Source organism: Eubalaena glacialis, chromosome 5 (assembly GCF_028564815.1).
Source record: "Eubalaena glacialis isolate mEubGla1 chromosome 5, mEubGla1.1.hap2.+ XY, whole genome shotgun sequence".
NCBI lineage: Eukaryota > Metazoa > Chordata > Mammalia > Artiodactyla > Balaenidae > Eubalaena > Eubalaena glacialis.
The window spans coordinates 136,732,916-136,750,703 of record NC_083720.1 but is presented as its reverse complement, the minus strand read 5'-3'; positions in this window follow the sequence as shown (position 1 = coordinate 136,750,703).

Sequence of the window (17,788 nt, the reverse complement as noted above, 5' to 3'; positions counted from 1 at the left end):
GTGGCGTGAACACAGCCTGAAGGGGGCTAGTGTGCCACGGCTAGCTGGGAGAGAGTCCGGGAAAAAGTCTGGAGCTGCAGAACAGGCAAGAGACCATTGTTTCGGAGTGCACGAGGAGAGGGGATTCAGAGCATGGCTTAAAGGAGCTCCAGAGATGGGCTTGAGCAGCGGCTATCAGCGCGGACCCCAGAGACGGGCATGAGACACTACGGCTGCTGCTGCCGCCACCAAGAAGCCTGTGTGCAAGCACAGGTCACTCTCCACACCTCCACTCCCTGGAGCCTGTGCAGCCCGCCACTGCCAGGGTGCCGTGATCCAGGGACAGCTCCCCCGGGAGAACACACGGCGCATCAGGCTGGTGCAATGTCATGCCGACCTCTGCCGCCGCAGGCTCACCCTGCATCCTTACCCCTCGCTCCCCGCCGCCTGAGTGAGCCAGAGCCCCCGAATCAGCTGCTTCTTTAACCCCGTCCTGTCTGGGTGGGAACAGACGCCGTCAGGAGACCTACACGCAGAGGCGGGTCCAAATCCGAAGCTGAACCCCAGGAGCTGTGGGAACAAAGAAAGGGAAATCCCTCCCAGCAGCCTCAGGAGCAGCGGATTAAATCTCCACAATCAACTTGATGTACCTTGCATCTGTGGAATACCTGAATGCACAACGAATCATCCCATATTGAGGAGGTGGACACTGTGAGCAACGATATATATTTTTTTTCCCTTTTTCTCTTTTTCTGAATGTGTATGTGTATGCTTCTGTGTGTGATTATCTCTGTATAGCTTTCCTTTTACCACTTGTCCTAGGGTTCTGTCTGTCCATTTTTTCATTTATTGTTTTTAGTATACTTTTTAGCGCTTGGTATCATTGGTGGATTTGTTTTTTGGTTTGGTTGCTCTCTTCTTTCTTTCTTTTCTTTTTAATTACGTAAAAAAATTTTTTTTAAGAAATTTTTATTTTAATACCTTTTTATTTTATTTTATTTTATTTTATCTTCTTTCTTTCTTTCTTTCTTTTCTCCCTTTTATTCTGAGCCATGTGGATGACAGGCTCTTGCTGCTCCAGCAAGGCTTAAGGGCTGTGCCTCTGAGGTGGAAGAGCCAAGTTCGGGACATTGGTCCCCAAGAGACCTCCCAGCTCCATGTAATATCAAATAGTGAAAATCTCCCAGAGATCTCCATCTCAACGCCAAGACCCAGCTCCACTCAACGACCAGCAAGCTACAGTGCTGGACACCCTATGCCAAACAACTAGCAAGACAGGAACACAACCCTACCCATTATCAGACAGGCCACGTAAAATCATAATAAGGCCACAGACACCCCAAAACCACCACCAGACGTGGACCTGCCCATCAGAAAGACAAAATCCAGCCTCATCCACCAGAACACAGGCACTAGTCCCCTCCACCAGGAAGCCTACACAACCCACTGAACCAACCTTAGCCACTGGGGGCAGACACCAAAAACAACGGGAACTACGAACCTGCAGCCTGCGAAAAGGAGACCACAAACACAGTCAGTTAAGCAAAATGAGAAGACAGAGAAACACACAGCAGATGAAGAAGCAAGGTAAAAGCCCACCAGACCTAACAAATGAAGAGGAAATAGGCAGTCTACCTGAAAAAGAATTCAGAATAATGATAGTAAAGGTGATCCAAAGTCTTGGAAATAGAATGGAGGAAATACAAGAAATGTTTAACAAGGACCTAGAAGAACTAAAGAGCAGACAAACACTGATGAACAACACAATAAATGAAATTAAAAATTCTCTAGAAGGGATCAATAGCAGAATAACTGAGGCAGAAAAACGGATAAGTGACCTGGAAGATAAAATAGTGGAAATAACTACTGCAGAGCAGAATAAAGAAAAAAGAATGAAAAGAATTGAGGACAGTCTCAGAGACCTCTGGGACAACATTAAACACACCAACATTCTAATTATAGGGGTCCCAGAAGAAGAAGAGAAAAAGAAAGGGACTGAGAAAATGTTTAAAGAGGTTATAGTTGAAAACTTCCCTAATATGGGAAAGGAAATAGTTAATCAAGTCCAGGAAGCACAGAGAGTCCCATACAGGATAAATCCGAGGAGAAACACGTCAAAACACATATTAATCAAACTATCAAAAATTAAATCCAAAGAATAAATATTAAAAGTAGCAAGGGAAAAACAACAAATAACATACAAGGGCATCCCCATAAGGTTAACAGCTGATCTTTCAGCAGAAACTCTGCAAGCCAGAAAGGAGTGGCAGGACATATTTAAGTGATGAAGGGGGAAAACCTACAACCAAGATTACTCTACCCAGCAAGGATCTCATTCAGATTTGATGGAGAAATTAAAGCCTTTACAGACAAGCAAAAGCTAAGAGAATTCAGCACCACCAAACCAGCTTTACAACAAATGTTAAAGGAACTTCTCTAGGCAGGAAACACAAGAGAAGGAAAAGACCTACAGTAACAAACACAAAACAATTAAGAAAATGATAATAGGAACATACATATCGATAATTACCTTAAATGTAAATGGATTAAATACTCCAACCAAAAGACATAGACTGGCTGAATGGATACAAAAACAAGACCCATATATATGCTGTCTACAAGAGACCCACTTCAGACCTAGGGACACATACAGACTGAAATTGAAGGGATGGAAAAAGATATTCCATGCAAATGGAAATCAGAGAGCTGGAGTAGCAATTCTCATATGAGACATAATAGACTATAAAACAAAGACTCTTACAAGAGACAAAGAGGTACACTACATAATGATCAAGGGATCAATCCAAGAAGAAGACATAACAATTGTAAATATTTATGCACCCAACATAGGAGCACCTCAACACATAAGGCAAGTACTAACATCCATAAAAAGGGAAATTGACAGTAACAGAATCATAGTAGAGGACTTTAACACCCCACTTTCAACAATGGACAGGTCATCCAAAGTGAAAATCAATAAGAAACACAAGATTTAAATGATACATTAAACAAGATGGACTTAATTGATATTTATAGGACATTCCATCCTAAAAGAACAGAATACACTTTCTTCTCAAGTGCTCATGGAACATTCTCCAGGATAGATCATATCCTGGGTCACAAATCAAGCCTTGGTAAATTTAAGTAAATTGAAATCGTATCAAGTATTTTTTCCGACCACAGCACTATGAGACTAGATATCAATTACAGGAAAAACTTTGTGAAAAATACAAACACATGGAGGCTAAACAATACACTACTTAATGACCAAGAGATCACTGAAGAAATCAAAGAGGAAATCAAAAAATACCTGGAGGGGATTAACCAAGATGGCGGAGTAGAAGGACGTGCTCTCACTCCCTCTTGCGAGAGCACCAGAATCACAACTGGCTGCTGGACAATCATCGACAGGAAGACACTGGACTTCACCAAGGAGGATACCCAACGTCCAAGGACAGAGGAGAAGCCACAGTGAGACGGTAGGAGGGGCGCAATCAGAGTAAAATCAAATCCCATAACTGCTGGGTGGGTGACTCACAGATTGGCGAGCACTTATACCACAGAAGTCCACCCACTGGAGTGAACGTTCTGAGCCCCACGTCAGACTTCCCAACCTGGGGGTCCGGCAACGGGAGGAGGAATTCATAGAGAATCAGACTTTGAAGCCTAGTGGGAGTTGATTGCAGGACTTCGACAGGACTGGGGGAAACAGAGACCCCACTCTTGGAGGGCGTACACAAAATAGTGTGTGCATCGGGACCCAGGGGAAGGAGCAGTGACCCTGAGGGAGACTGAACCAGACATAACTGCTGGTGTTCGGGCGTCTCCTGCAGAGGCGGGGGCTGGCTCTGTTTCACCGTGGGGACAAGGACACTGGCAGCGGAGGTTCTGGGAAGTACTCCTTGGCGTGAGCCCTCCCAGAGTCTGCCATTAGCCCCACCAAAGAGCCCGGGTAGGCTCCAGTGTTGGGTTGCCTCAGGCAAAACAACCAACAGGGAGGGAACCCAGCCCCACCCATCAACAGTCAAGTGGATTAAAGTTTTTCGGAGCTCTGACCGCCACAGAAACAGTCAGCTCTACCCACCTCCAGAGCCTCCCATCAAGCCTCTTAAATAGCCTCAACCACCAGAGGGCAGACAGCAGAAGCAAAAAAAACTACAGTCCTGCAGCCTGTGGAACAGAAACCACATTTACAGAAAGATAGACAAGATGAAAAGGCAGAGGGCTATATACCAGATGAAGGAACAAGAAAAAACCCCAGAAAAACAACTAAATGAAGTGGAGATAGGCAAGCTTCCAGAAAAACAATTCAGAATAATGATAGTGAAGATGATCCAGGACCTTGGAATAAGAATGGAGGCAAAGATTGAGAAGACGCAAGAAATGATTAACAAAGACCTAGAAGAATTAAAGAACAAACAAACAGAGATGACCAATACAATAACTGAAATGAAAACTACAGTAGAAGGAATCAATACTAGAATAACTGAGGCAGAAGAACGGATAAGTGACCTGGAAGACAGAATGGTGGAATTCACTGCTGCGGAACAGACTAAAGAAAAAAGAATGAAAAGAAATGAAGACAGCCTAAGAGACCTCTGGGACAACATTAAACGCAACAACATTCACATTATAGGGGTCCCAGAAGGAGAAGAGAGAGAGAAAGGACCAGAGACAATATTTGAAGAGATTATAGTCGAAAACTTCCCTAACATGGGAAAGGAAATAGCCACCCAATTCCAGGAAGCGCAGAGAGTCACATACAGGATAAACCCAAGGAGAAGCATGCCGAGAAACATAGTAATTAAAGTGGCAAAAATTAAAGACAAAGAAAAATTATTGAAAGCAGCAAGGGAAAAACGACAAATAACATACAAGGGAACTCCCATAAGGTTAACAGCTGATTTCTCAGCAGAAACTCTACAAGACATAAGGGAGTGGCATGATATACTTAAAGTGATGAAAGGGAAGAACCTACAACCAAGATTACTCTACCCGGCAAGGATCTCCTTTAGATTTGATGGAGAAATCAAAAGCTTTACAGACAAGCAAAAGCTAAGAGAATTCAGCACCACCAAACCAGCTCTACAACAAATGTTAAAGGAACTTCTCTAAGTGGGAAACACAAGAGAAGAAAAGGACCTACAAAAACAAACCCAAAACAATTAAGAAAATGGTCATAGGAACATACATATCGATAATTACCTTAAACGTGAATGGATTAAATGCTCCAGCCAAAAGACACAGGCTTGCTGAATGGATACAAAAACAAGACCCATATATATGCTATCTACAAGAGACCCACTTTAGACCTAGGGACACATACAGACTGAAAGTGAGGGGATGGAAAAAGATATTCCATGCAAATGGACATCAAAAGAAAGCTGGAGTAGCTATACTCATATCAGATAAAATAGACTTTAAAATAAAGAATGTTACAAGAGACAAGGAAGGACACTACATAATGATCAAGGGATCAATCCAAGAAGAAGATATAACAATTATAAATATATATGCACCCAACATAGGAGCACCTCATTACATAAGGCAACTGCTAACAGCTATAAAAGAGGAAATTGACAGTAACACAATAATAGTGGGGGACTTTAACACCTCACTTACACCAATGGACAGATCATCCAAAATGAAAATAAATAAGGAAACAGAAGCTTTAAATGACACAATAGACCAGATAGATTTAATTGATATTTATAGGACATTCCATCCAAAAACAGCAGATTACACGTTCTTCTCAAGTGCGCACGGAACATTCTCCAGGATCACATCTTGGGTCACAAATCAAGGCTCAGTAAATTTACGAAAATTGAAATCATATCAAGCATCTTTTCTGACCACAACGCTATGAGATTAGAAATGAATTACAGGGGAAAAAGCATAAAAAACACAAACACATGGAGGCTAAACAATACATTACTAAATAACCAAGAGATCACTGAAGAAATCAAAGAGGAAATCAAAAAATACCTAGAGACAAATGACAATGAAAACACGACAACCCAAAACCTATGGGATGCAGCAAAAGCAGTTCTAAGAGGGAAGTTTATAGCTATACAAGCCTACCTAAAGAAACAAGAAAAATCTCAAGTAAACAATCTAACCTTACACCTAAAGAAACTAGAAAAAGAAGAACAAACAAAACCCAAAGTTAGCAGAAGGAAAGAAATCATAAAGATCAGAGCAGAAATAAATGAAATAGAAACAAAGAAAACAATAGCAAAGATCAATAAAACTAAAAGCTGGTTCTTTGAGAAGATAAACAAAATTGATAAGCCATTAGCAAGACTCATCAAGAAAAAGAGGGAGAGGACTCAAATCAATAAAATCAGAAATGAAAAAGGAGAAGTTACAACAGACACCGCAGAAATACAAAGCATCCTAAGAGACTACTACAAGCAACTTTATGCCAATAAAATGGACAACCTGGAAGAAATGGACAAATTCTTAGAAAGGTATAACCTTCCAAGACTGAACCAGGAAGAAGCAGAAAATATGAACAGACCAATCACAAGTAATGAAATTGAAACTGTGATTAAAAATCTTCCAACAAACAAAAGTCCAGGACCAGATGGCTTCACAGGTGAATTCTATCAAACATTTAGAGAAGAGCTACCACCTATCCTTCTCAAACTCTTCCAAAAAATTGCAGAGGAAGGAACACTCCCAAACTCATTCTATGAGGCCACCATCACCCTGATACCAAAACCAGACAAAGACACTACAAAAAAAGAAAATTACAGACCAATATCACTGATGAATATAGATGCAAAAATCCTCAACAAAATACTAGCAAACAGAATCCAACAACACATTAAAAGGATCATACACCACGATCAAGTGGGATTTATCCCAGGGATGCAAGGATTCTTCAATATACTCAAATCAATCAATGTGATACACCATATTAACAAATTGAAGAATAAAAACCATATGATCATCTCAATAGATGCAGAAAAAGCTTTTGACAAAATTCAACACTCACTTATGATAAAAACTCTCCAGAAAGTGGGCTTAGAGGGAACCTACCTCAATGTAATAAAAGCCATATATGACAAACCCACAGCAAACATCATTCTCAATGGTGCAAAACTGAAAGCATTTCCTCTAAGATCAGGAACGAGACAAGGATGTCCACTCTCACCACTATTATTCAACATAGTTCTGGAAGTCCTAGCCACGGCAATCAGAGAAGAAAACGAAATAAAAGGAATACAAATTGGAAAAGAAGAAGTAAAACTGTCACTGTTTGCAGATGACATGATACTATACATAGAGAATCCTAAAACTGCCCCCAGAAAACTGCTAGAGCTAATTAATGAATATGGTAAAGTTGCAGGATACAAAATTAATGCACAGAAATGTCTTGCATTCCTATACACTAATGATGAAAAATCTGAAAGAGAAATTATGGAAACACTCCCATTTACCATTGCAACAAAAAGAATAAAATACCTAGGAATAAACCTACCTAGGGAGACAAAAGACCTGTATGCAGAAAATTATACGACACTGATGAAAGCAATTAAAGATGATACCAACAGATGGAGAGATATACCATGTTCTTGGATTGGAAGAATCAACATTGTGAAAATGACTATACTACCCAAAGCAATCTACAGATTCAATGCAATCCCTATCAAATTACCAATGGCATTTTTTTACAGAGCTAGAACAAATCATCTTAAAATTTGTATGGAGACACAAAAGACCCCGAATAGCCAAAGCAGTCTTGAGGGAAAAAAACGGAGCTGGAGGAATCAGACTCCCTGACTTCAGACTATACTACAAAGCTACAGTAATCAAGACAATATGGTACTGGCACAAAAACAGAAACATAGATCAATGGAACAAGATAGAAAGCCCAGAGGTAAACCCACGCACCTATGATCAACTAATCTATGACAAAGGAGGCAAAGATATACAATGGAGAAAAGACAGCCTCTTCAATGAATGATGCTGGGAAAACTGGACAGCTACATGTAAAAGAATGAAATTAGAATACTCCTTAACACCATACACAAAAATAAACTTAAAATGGATTAGAGACCTAAATGTAAGACTGGACACTATAAAACTCTTAGAGGAAAACATAGGAAGAAGACTCTTTGACATAAATCACAGCAAGATCTTTTTTGATCCACCTCCTAGAGTAATGGAAATAAAAACAAAAATAAACAAATGGGACCTAATGAAACTTCAAAGCTTTTGCACAGCAAAGGAAACCATAAACAAGACAAAAAGACAACCCTCAGAATGGGAGAAAATATTTGCAAACGAATCAACGGACAAAGGATTAATCTCCAAAATATATAAACAGCTCATTCAGCTCAATATTAAATAAACAAACACCCCAATCCAAAAATGGGCCAAAGACCTAAATAGACATTTCTCCAAAGAAGACATACAGACGGCCAAGAAGCACATGAAAAGATGCTCAACATCACTAATTATTAGAGAAATGCAAATCAAAACTACAATGAGGTATCACCTCACACCAGTTAGAATGGGCATCATCAGAAAATCTACAAACAACAAATGCTGGAGAAGGTGTGGAGAAAAGGGAACCCTCTTGCACTGTTGGTGGGAATGTAAATTGATACAGCCACTATGGAGAACAATATGGAGGTTCCTTAAAAAACTAAAAATAGAATTACCATATGACCCAGCAATCCCACTACTGGGCATATACCCAGAGAAAACCGTAATTCAAAAAGACACATGCACCCAAATGTTCATTGCAGCACTATTTACAATAGCCAGGTCATGGAAGCAACCTAAATGCCCATCAACAGACGAATGGATAAAGAAGTTGTGGTACATATATACAATGGAATATTACTCAGCCATAAAAAGGAACGAAATTGAGTCATTTGTTGAGACGTGGATGAATCTAGAGACTGTCATACAGAGTGAAGTAAGTCAGAAAGAGAAAAACAAATATCGTATATTAACGCATGTATGTGGAACCTAGAAAAATGGTACAGATGAGCCGGTTTGCAGGCCAGAAGTTGAGACACAGATGTAGAGAACAGACATATGGACACCAAGGGGGAAAAACAGCAGTGGGGTGGGGATGGTGGTGTGCTGAATTGGGCAATGGGAATTGACATGTATACACTGATGTGTATAAAATTGATGACTAATAAGAACCTGCAGTATAAACAAACAAACAAAACAACTAATACTAAACTTTCATTGGGTTATTTGTATGGAAATATGTTAATATAAACGTTTCAGACATCACATGAAATTTCTAAAAATCTTAAAAAAAAAAAAAAAAAAAACCTGGAAACAAATGACAATGAAAACACGATGACCCAAAACGTATGGGATGCAGCAAAAGCAATTCTAAGAGGGAAGTTTATAGCAATACAACCTTACCTTAAGAGACAAGAAACATCTCAAATAAAAAACCTAACCTTACACTTAAAGCAATTAGAGAAAGGAGAACAAAAAAACCCCAAAGTTAGCTGAAGGAAAGAAATCCTAAAGATCAGATCAGAAATAAATGAAAAAGAAATGAAGGAAACGATAGCAAAGATCAATAAAACTAAAAGCTGATTCTTTGAGAAAATAAACAAAGTTGATAAACAATTAGCCAGACTCATCAAGAAAAAAAGGGAGATGGCTCAAGTCAATAGAATTAGAAGTGAAAACGAGAAGTAACAACTGACACTGCAGAAATACAAAGGATCATGAGAGATTACTACAAACAACTCTATGCCAATAAAATGGACAATCTGGAAGAAATTCTTAGAAATGCACAACCTTCTGAGACTGAACCAGGAAGAAATAGAAAATATGAGCAGACCAATCACAAGCACTGAAATTGAAACTGTGATTAAAAATCTTCCAACAAACAAAAGCCCAAGACCAGATGGCTTCACAGGCAAATTGTTTCAAACATTTAGAGAAGAGCTAACAACTATCCTTCTCAAACTCTTCCAAAATATAGCAGAGGGAGGAGCACTCCCAAACTCATTCTATGAGGCCACCATCACCCTGATACCAAAACCAGACAAAGATGTCACAAAGAAAGAAAATTACAGGCCAGTATCACTGATGAACATAGATTGAAAAATCCTCAACAAAATACTAGCAAACAGAATCCAACAGCACACTGAAAGGATCGTACACCATGATAAAGTGAGGTTTATTCCAGGAATGCAAGGATTCTTCAATATACGCAAATCAATCAGTGTGATACACCATATTAACAAATAGAAGGAGAAAAACCATATGATCATCTCAATAGATGCAGAGAAAGCTTTTGACAAAATTCAACACCCATTTATGATAAAACCCCTCCAGAAAGTAGGCATAGAGGGAACTTACCTCAACATAATAAAGGCCATATATGACAAACCCACAGTCAACATCGTCCTCAATGGTGAAAAACTGAAACCATTTCCACTAAGATCAGGAACAAGACAAGGTTGCCCACTCTCACCACTATTATTAAACATAGTTTTGGAAGCTTTAGCCACAGCAATCAGAGAAGAAAAATAAAAGGAATCCAAATCGGAAAAGAAGAAGTAAAGCTGTCACTGTTTGCAGATGACATGATACTATACATAGAGAATCCTAAAGATGCTACCAGAAAACTACTAGAGCTAATCAATGAATTTGGTAAAGTTGCAGGATACAAAATTAATGCACAGAAATGTCTTGCATTCCTATACACTAATGATGAAAAATCTGAAAGTGAAATTAAGAAAACACTCCCATTTACCACTGCAACAAAAAGAATAAAATACCTAGGAATAAACCTACCTAAGGAGACAAAAGACCTGTATGCAGAAAATTATAAGACACTGATGAAAGAAGTTAAAGATGATACAAATAGATGGAGAGATATCCCATGTTCCTGGATTGGAAGAATCAACATTGTGAAAATGACTCTACTACCCAAAGCAATCTACAGGTTGAATGCAATCCCTAACAAACTACCACTGGCATTTTTCACAGACTAGAACAAAAAATTTCACAATTTGTATGGAAACACAAAAGACCCCGAATACCCAAAGCAATCTTGAGAAAGAAAAATGGAGCTGGAGGAATCAGTCTCCTGGAGTTCAGACTATACTACAAAGCTACAGTAATCAAGACAGTATGGTACTGGCACAAAAACAAAAACATAGATCAATGGAAGAAGATAGAAAACCCAGAGATAAACCCATGCACATATGGTCACCTTATCTTTGATAAAGGAGGCAAGAATATACCATGGAGAAAAGACAGCCTATTCAATAAGTGGTGCTGGGAAAACTGGACAGCTACATGTAAAAGAATGAAATTAGAACACTCCCTAACACCATACACAAAAGTAAACTCAAAATGGATTAAGGACGTAAATGTAAGACCAGACAGTATAAAACTCTTAGAGGAAAACATAGGCAGAACACTCTATGACGTAAATCACAGCAAGATCCTTTGTGACCCAGCTCCTAGAGAAATGGAAATTAAAACAAAAATAAACAAATGGGATCTAATGAAACTTAAAACTTTTGCACAGCAAAGGAAACCAGAAACAAGACAACTCTCAGAATGAGAGAAAATATTTGCAAATGAAGCAACTGACAAAGGATTAATCTCCAAAATATAGAAGCAGCTCGTGCAGCTCAATATCTAAAAAACGAAGAACCCAATCCAAAAATGGGCCGAAGACCTAAATAGACATTTCTCCAAAGAAGATATACAGATTGCCAACAAACACATGAAAGAATGCTCAACATCATTAATCATTAGAGAAATGCAAATCAAAACTACAATGCGATATCATCTCATACCAGTCAGAATGGCCATCATCAAAAAATCTACAAACAATAAATGCTGGAGAGGATGTGGAGAAAAGGGAACCCTCTTGCACTTTTGGTAGGAATGTAAATTGACACAGCTACTATGGAGAACAGTATGGAGGTTCCTTAAAAAACTAAAAATAGAACTACCATACGACCCAGCAATCCCACTACTGGGCATATACCCTGAGAAAACCATAATTCAAAAAGAGTCATGTACCACAATGTTCATTGCAGCTTTATTTACAATAGCCAGGACATGGAAGCAACCGAAGTGTCCATCAACAGATGAATGGATAAATAAGATGTGGCACATATATACAATGGAATATTACTCAGCCATAAAAAGGAACGAAATTGAGTTGTTTGTAGTGAGGTGGATGGATCTAGAGTCTGTCATACAGAGTGAAGTAAGCCAGAAAGAGAAAAAAAAATACTGTATGCCAACACATATATATGGAACCTGAAAAAAAAACAAAAAGTCATGAAGAACCCAGGGGCAAGACGGGAATAAAGATGGAGACCTACTAGAGAATGGACTTGAGGACACGGGGAAGGGGAAGGGTAAGCTGGGACAAAGTGAGCAATGGTAGTGTATATATGGACATATATTCACTACCAAATGTAAAACAGATACCTAGTGGGAAGCAGCTGCATGGCACAGGGAGATCAGCTCGGTGCTTTGACCAGCTAGAAGGGTGGGATAGGGAGAGTGGGAGGGAGGGAGTCGCAAGAGGGAAGAGATATGGGGATATATGTATATGTATAACTGATTCACTTTGTTATAAAGCAAAAAGTAACACACTATTGTAAAGCAATTAAACTCCAATAAAAATGTTAAAAAAATAAATAAATAAATTCCTAGAGCAATTTTGAAAAATACCCACATTCAAAATCATTTATAAGTATTCAATTAGCATTTCATTTTTATTTTAAGACTGAAGTCAAAGATGTTGAGGGAGTTGAAATGCTTGCCAGTGTTCTTGTTGCTTGGAGCTGGGATCTTTGCCATGAAGACCATTACACGTCAGTCTTGTTTGCATATCTCCTGAGGGTCTTGGGAAATAATATATGAGAAGCCAAAATCCAAAACGACAAAGATGTACACTTTTGTCTTCTTGATGAGAACAAAACTACAAACAATCTGAATGTCCCACAAATGTTTTGGTGACTTATTTCAAATCATTTTGATGATGTGCTTGGCAGATGCAAAATATAATTACCGAGATGTTATAGAAACACCAAATGTTCATAATACTTTTAAAATAATACAAAGTAATACAAATGCCATGGTTGCAGCCATATAAAACTATCTTAAAACTAAGAATAGTTCTCTAATGGTGGAGAGTTTTCTTCTCAAAAATTTAAAATATTATTATTTTCTATGGAAAACAAATGATTACTATCAACATCTAATATTCATAGAGTGTTTAACTTGCTAGGTACTTTATATACATTGTCTCATCTAATTCAAACCCTAAAATTAGCCTATAAAGTAGATATCATTGTTATGTACATTTTATAGATGAGGACACTGAGGCCTAAGGAGTTTATATAAATTTCCCAGGATAAACAACTAGTGGTAGAGCCAGTATTCCAGGAGGCCTAACTGTAGAGTTTAATAACCTGCCTGATGATGATGATGATGATGATAACTAATATCTTTGTCACTCTCAGTGTGTTCTAAATGCTTTACATTTATCAAGTCATTAAATCCTCATAATAACTATGCAGTAAGTTCACCATTGTCCTCATTTTAAAGCTGCATGTGTTTCATCAGTATCTTTGTCATCATTAAAGCCACTTGAGTTTTGTAGCACAGTTTTCCAGAACATGTCAACTTTACCTCCATCTAAATTTCTCAAGGCACTTGGCGTTTTCAAGCAGGAGCCAGCACAGTACTGAAAATTTTATTCCCAGACACTTTTCCTACTGGAGTCTTTGGCTTCTACCAGTGTGGGCTGTGGGTGCTCTGCATCTGGGCACACCTGCCATCCTCGAGCTTCTCTGTCCTTGTCCTGGGGAATCCCTTCACTCTCTCCAGGGTGAGACCATCAGCTTCCTAGATCCCATGTTTTTCTCTTGAATTCACTTACCACTTTAGGAGAACTTCATCAGGTAGTCTCCTGAGAAAAAGTTCATTGGGGGGGGATAGATTTTTTGAGATCTTTTAATTTTTCTATTGGAGTTCCTTTCCTGCTATGATAATTTTTAATTCCCAAGAGCTCTTTTTTTTTTTTTAATTACAACCTGTTCTTACTTCATGTATACCCTATCTTGTCTCTTTCAGGATATTAATAACAGCCTTTTTGAAGATTTTTACATTTTCTCTTTTCATGGATTATTTCTTCCAACTTCTCTTTTCTTTGTTTGCTTTGTTCTCTCTCATATTAGAAAGCTATTGATAGAATCACGTCAAATGTCTGCTGATTCTTGGTTGTCTGCTTCTGTTGAAGAATGGCACACTAATAAGCTATTGGGAAGCTCAGAACACATGGTTGGCTTTTTTTGAATGTGGGATTTGCTGTAGAATTATCTGGTGTGTTTTATTGTTAGGGAATCGCAATGTTGGTATGTTGAGGTCTTTTCTCTTTTGGCTGGTCAGATTATTCAGAGAAGAATTTTCAAGTTTTCTATGTGGAAAGTACATACCCAGCTGCCACCATTCTGGGGTCCAAGAGGGCAAGTGAAGATCCAAAGGTAAGCCCCTTGGGGAAAAAAAATGCAGAATCCAGAACTATGCAGGTAACTCCAGAAAGTTTGTTTATATTAATTTCATATAACTATCAGCCAAAACTCTACTAGACCTTATAATCTCATGTTTTAAAGCTCTAAACATTTTTTTAAAGGCCTGTGAAAAATGTTTCTTACATCTAGCCTTATATATCTGCCTTAGATAAGTACAGGTTCCTAAATGATCCATTAAAAAAACATGTTTACGACTCCATGAATAATGTGCAAAATGGACAAAGAGTTTTGAAATCTTCTCAAGATTTTAGAGACATCCCCAAACAGTTTATATTATTTTGACAATTATTGGGCTGGAGTGTTTTTTCTAAAATGAAAACAAAAATCACAGTAACTTCAAGTTACTTCACAGTTACATATGTATGTTAGCAGTTGAAATCTTTCATTTCTCTACAGTTTCTTTATAGGTAATAAAGTCATAAGTCTCATTGTAACAAGTGAAGCCAAACAGTTGCAGTTAAAAAGTTAACTTTTGTTCTCCAACTCACTTCAGGCCAGGTTTCTGAGGTAAACAGCCTGTATGTACATTTCCACACCTTTCTCCATGCTCATATAAACCTATATACTAATAAATGGGAATATATTTTTGGTTTGTTTTCATCTTTCACAAAAACTGGATCATACAATACACATTACTACTCTGTACTTCGGTTTCTGCATGTAATGATGCATCACATTCATCCCTCTTAAAAGATGTAAGTTGTTTTTTTAAACGTCCACTTAACATTCGAAATAGGGGTTTATCATTCCTTACTCTGTCAATTAGACTGTTTAAAATTACTTATTTTTTTCTTCTACAAGCAAGGCTGCAGTAAATAATCTTGTCTTTACATCCTCACACCCAGATACTTTTATTTCTAGGAATTGATTCCCAAGTATAGTACTCCTGGGGGAAAGGACAGGTGTACTTTAGCACTTTAATAAATATTGCCAATTGCTTTTCAGAAACCTATAACAATTCACATTTTTATCAGTAGTATAAGCTAGAAGGCTTTTATTTATTTATTTATTTTTAACATCTTTATTGGAGTATAATTGCTTTACAATGGTGTGTTAGTTTCTGCTTTATAACAAAGTGAATCAGTTATACATATACATATGTTCCCATATCTCTTCCCTCTTGCATCTCCCTCCCTCCCACCCTCCCTATCCCACCCCTCTAGGTGGTCACAAAGCACAGAGCTGATCTCCCTGTGCTATGCGGTTGCTTCCCACTAGCTATCTATTTTACGTTTGGTAGTGTATATATGTCCATGCCACTCTCTCACTTTGTCACATCCTACCCTTCCCCCTCCCCATATCCTCAAGTCCATTCTCTAGTAGGTCTGTGTCTTTATTCCCATCTTGCCACTAGGTTCTTCATGACCTTTTTTTTTCCCCCTTAGATTCCATATATATGTGTTAGCATACTGTATTTGTTTTTCTCTTTCTGACTTACTTCACTCTGTATGACAGACTCTAACTCCATCCACCTCACTACAAATAACTCCATTTCGTTTCTTTTTATGGCTGAGTAATATTCCATTGTATATATGTGCCACATCATCTTTATCAATTCATCCGATGATGGACATTTAGGTTGGTTCCATGTCCTGGCTATTGTAAATAGAGCTGCAATGAACATTTTGGTACATGACTCTTTTAGAATTATGGTTTTCTCAGGGTATATGCCCAGTAGTGGGATTGCTGGGTCATATGATAGTTCTATTTTTAGTTTTTTAAGGAACCTCCATACTTTTCTCCACAGTGACTGTATCAATTTACATTCCCACCAACAGTGGAAGAGTGTTCCCTTTTCTCCACACCCTCTCCAGCATTTCTTGTTTGTAGATTTTTTGATGATGGCCATTCTGACTGGTGTGAGATGATATCTCATTGTAGTTTTGATTTGCATTTCTCTAATGATTAATGATGTTGAGCATTCTTTCATGTGTTTGTTGGCAATCTGTATATCTTCTTTGGAGAAATGTCTATTTAGGTCTTCTGCCCATTTTTGGATTGGGTTGTTTGTTTTTTTGTTATTGAGCTGCATGAGCTGCTTGTAAATCTTGGAGATTAATCCTTTGTCAGTTGCTTCATTTGCAAATATTTTCGCCCCTTCTGAGTGTTGTCTTTTTGCCTTGTTTCTGGTTTCCTTTGCTGTGCAAAAGCTTTTAAGTTTCTTTAGCTCCCATTTATTTATTTATTTATCTATCTATCTATTTATTTATTTATTTATTTTTAATCAGTCATCAGTTTTATACACATCACTTTATACATGTCAATCCCAATCGCCCAATTCAGCACACCACCATCCCCACCCCACCGCAGTTTTTCCCCCCTTGGTGTCCATACGTTTGTTCTCTACATCTGTGTCTCAACTTCTGCCCTGCAACCCGGTTCATCTGTACCATTTTTCTAGGTTCCACATACATGCGTTAATATACGATATTTGTTTTTCTCTTTCTGACTTACTTCACTCTGTATGACAGTCTCTAGATCCATCCATGTCTCAACAAATGACTCAATTTCGTTCCTTTTTATGGCTGAGTAATGTTCCATTGTATATATGTACCACATCTTCTTTATCCATTCGTCTGTTGATGGGCATTTAGGTTGCTTCCATGACCTGGCTATTGTAAATAGTGCTGCAATGAACATTCGGGTGCATGTGTCTTTTTGAATTACGGTTTTCTTTGGGTATATGCCCAGTAGTGGGATTGCTGGGTCATATGGTAATTCTATTTTTAGTTTTTTAAGGAACCTCCATATTGTTCTCCATAGTGGCTGTATCAATGTACATTCCCACCAACAGTGCAAGAGGGTTCCCTTTTCTCCACACCTTCTCCAGCATTTGTTGTTTGTAGATTTTCTGATGATGCCCATTCTAACTGGTGTGAGGTGATACCTCATTGTAGTTTTGATTTGCATTTCTCTAATAATTAGTGATGTTGAGCATCTTTTCATGTGCTTCGTGGCCGTCTGTATGTCTTCTTTGGAGAAATGTCTATTTAGGTCTTCTGCCCATTTTTGGATTGGGGTGTTTATTTCTTTAATATTGAGCTGCATGAGCTGTTTATATATTTTGGAGATTAATCCTTTGTCCGTTGATTCGTTTGCAAATATTTTCTCCCATTCTGAGGGTTGTCTTTTCGTCTTGTTTATGGTTTCCTTTGCTGTGCAAAAACTTTGAAGTTTCCTTAGGTCCCATTTGTTTATTTTTGTTTTTATTTCCATTACTCTAGGAGGTGGATCAAAAAAGATCT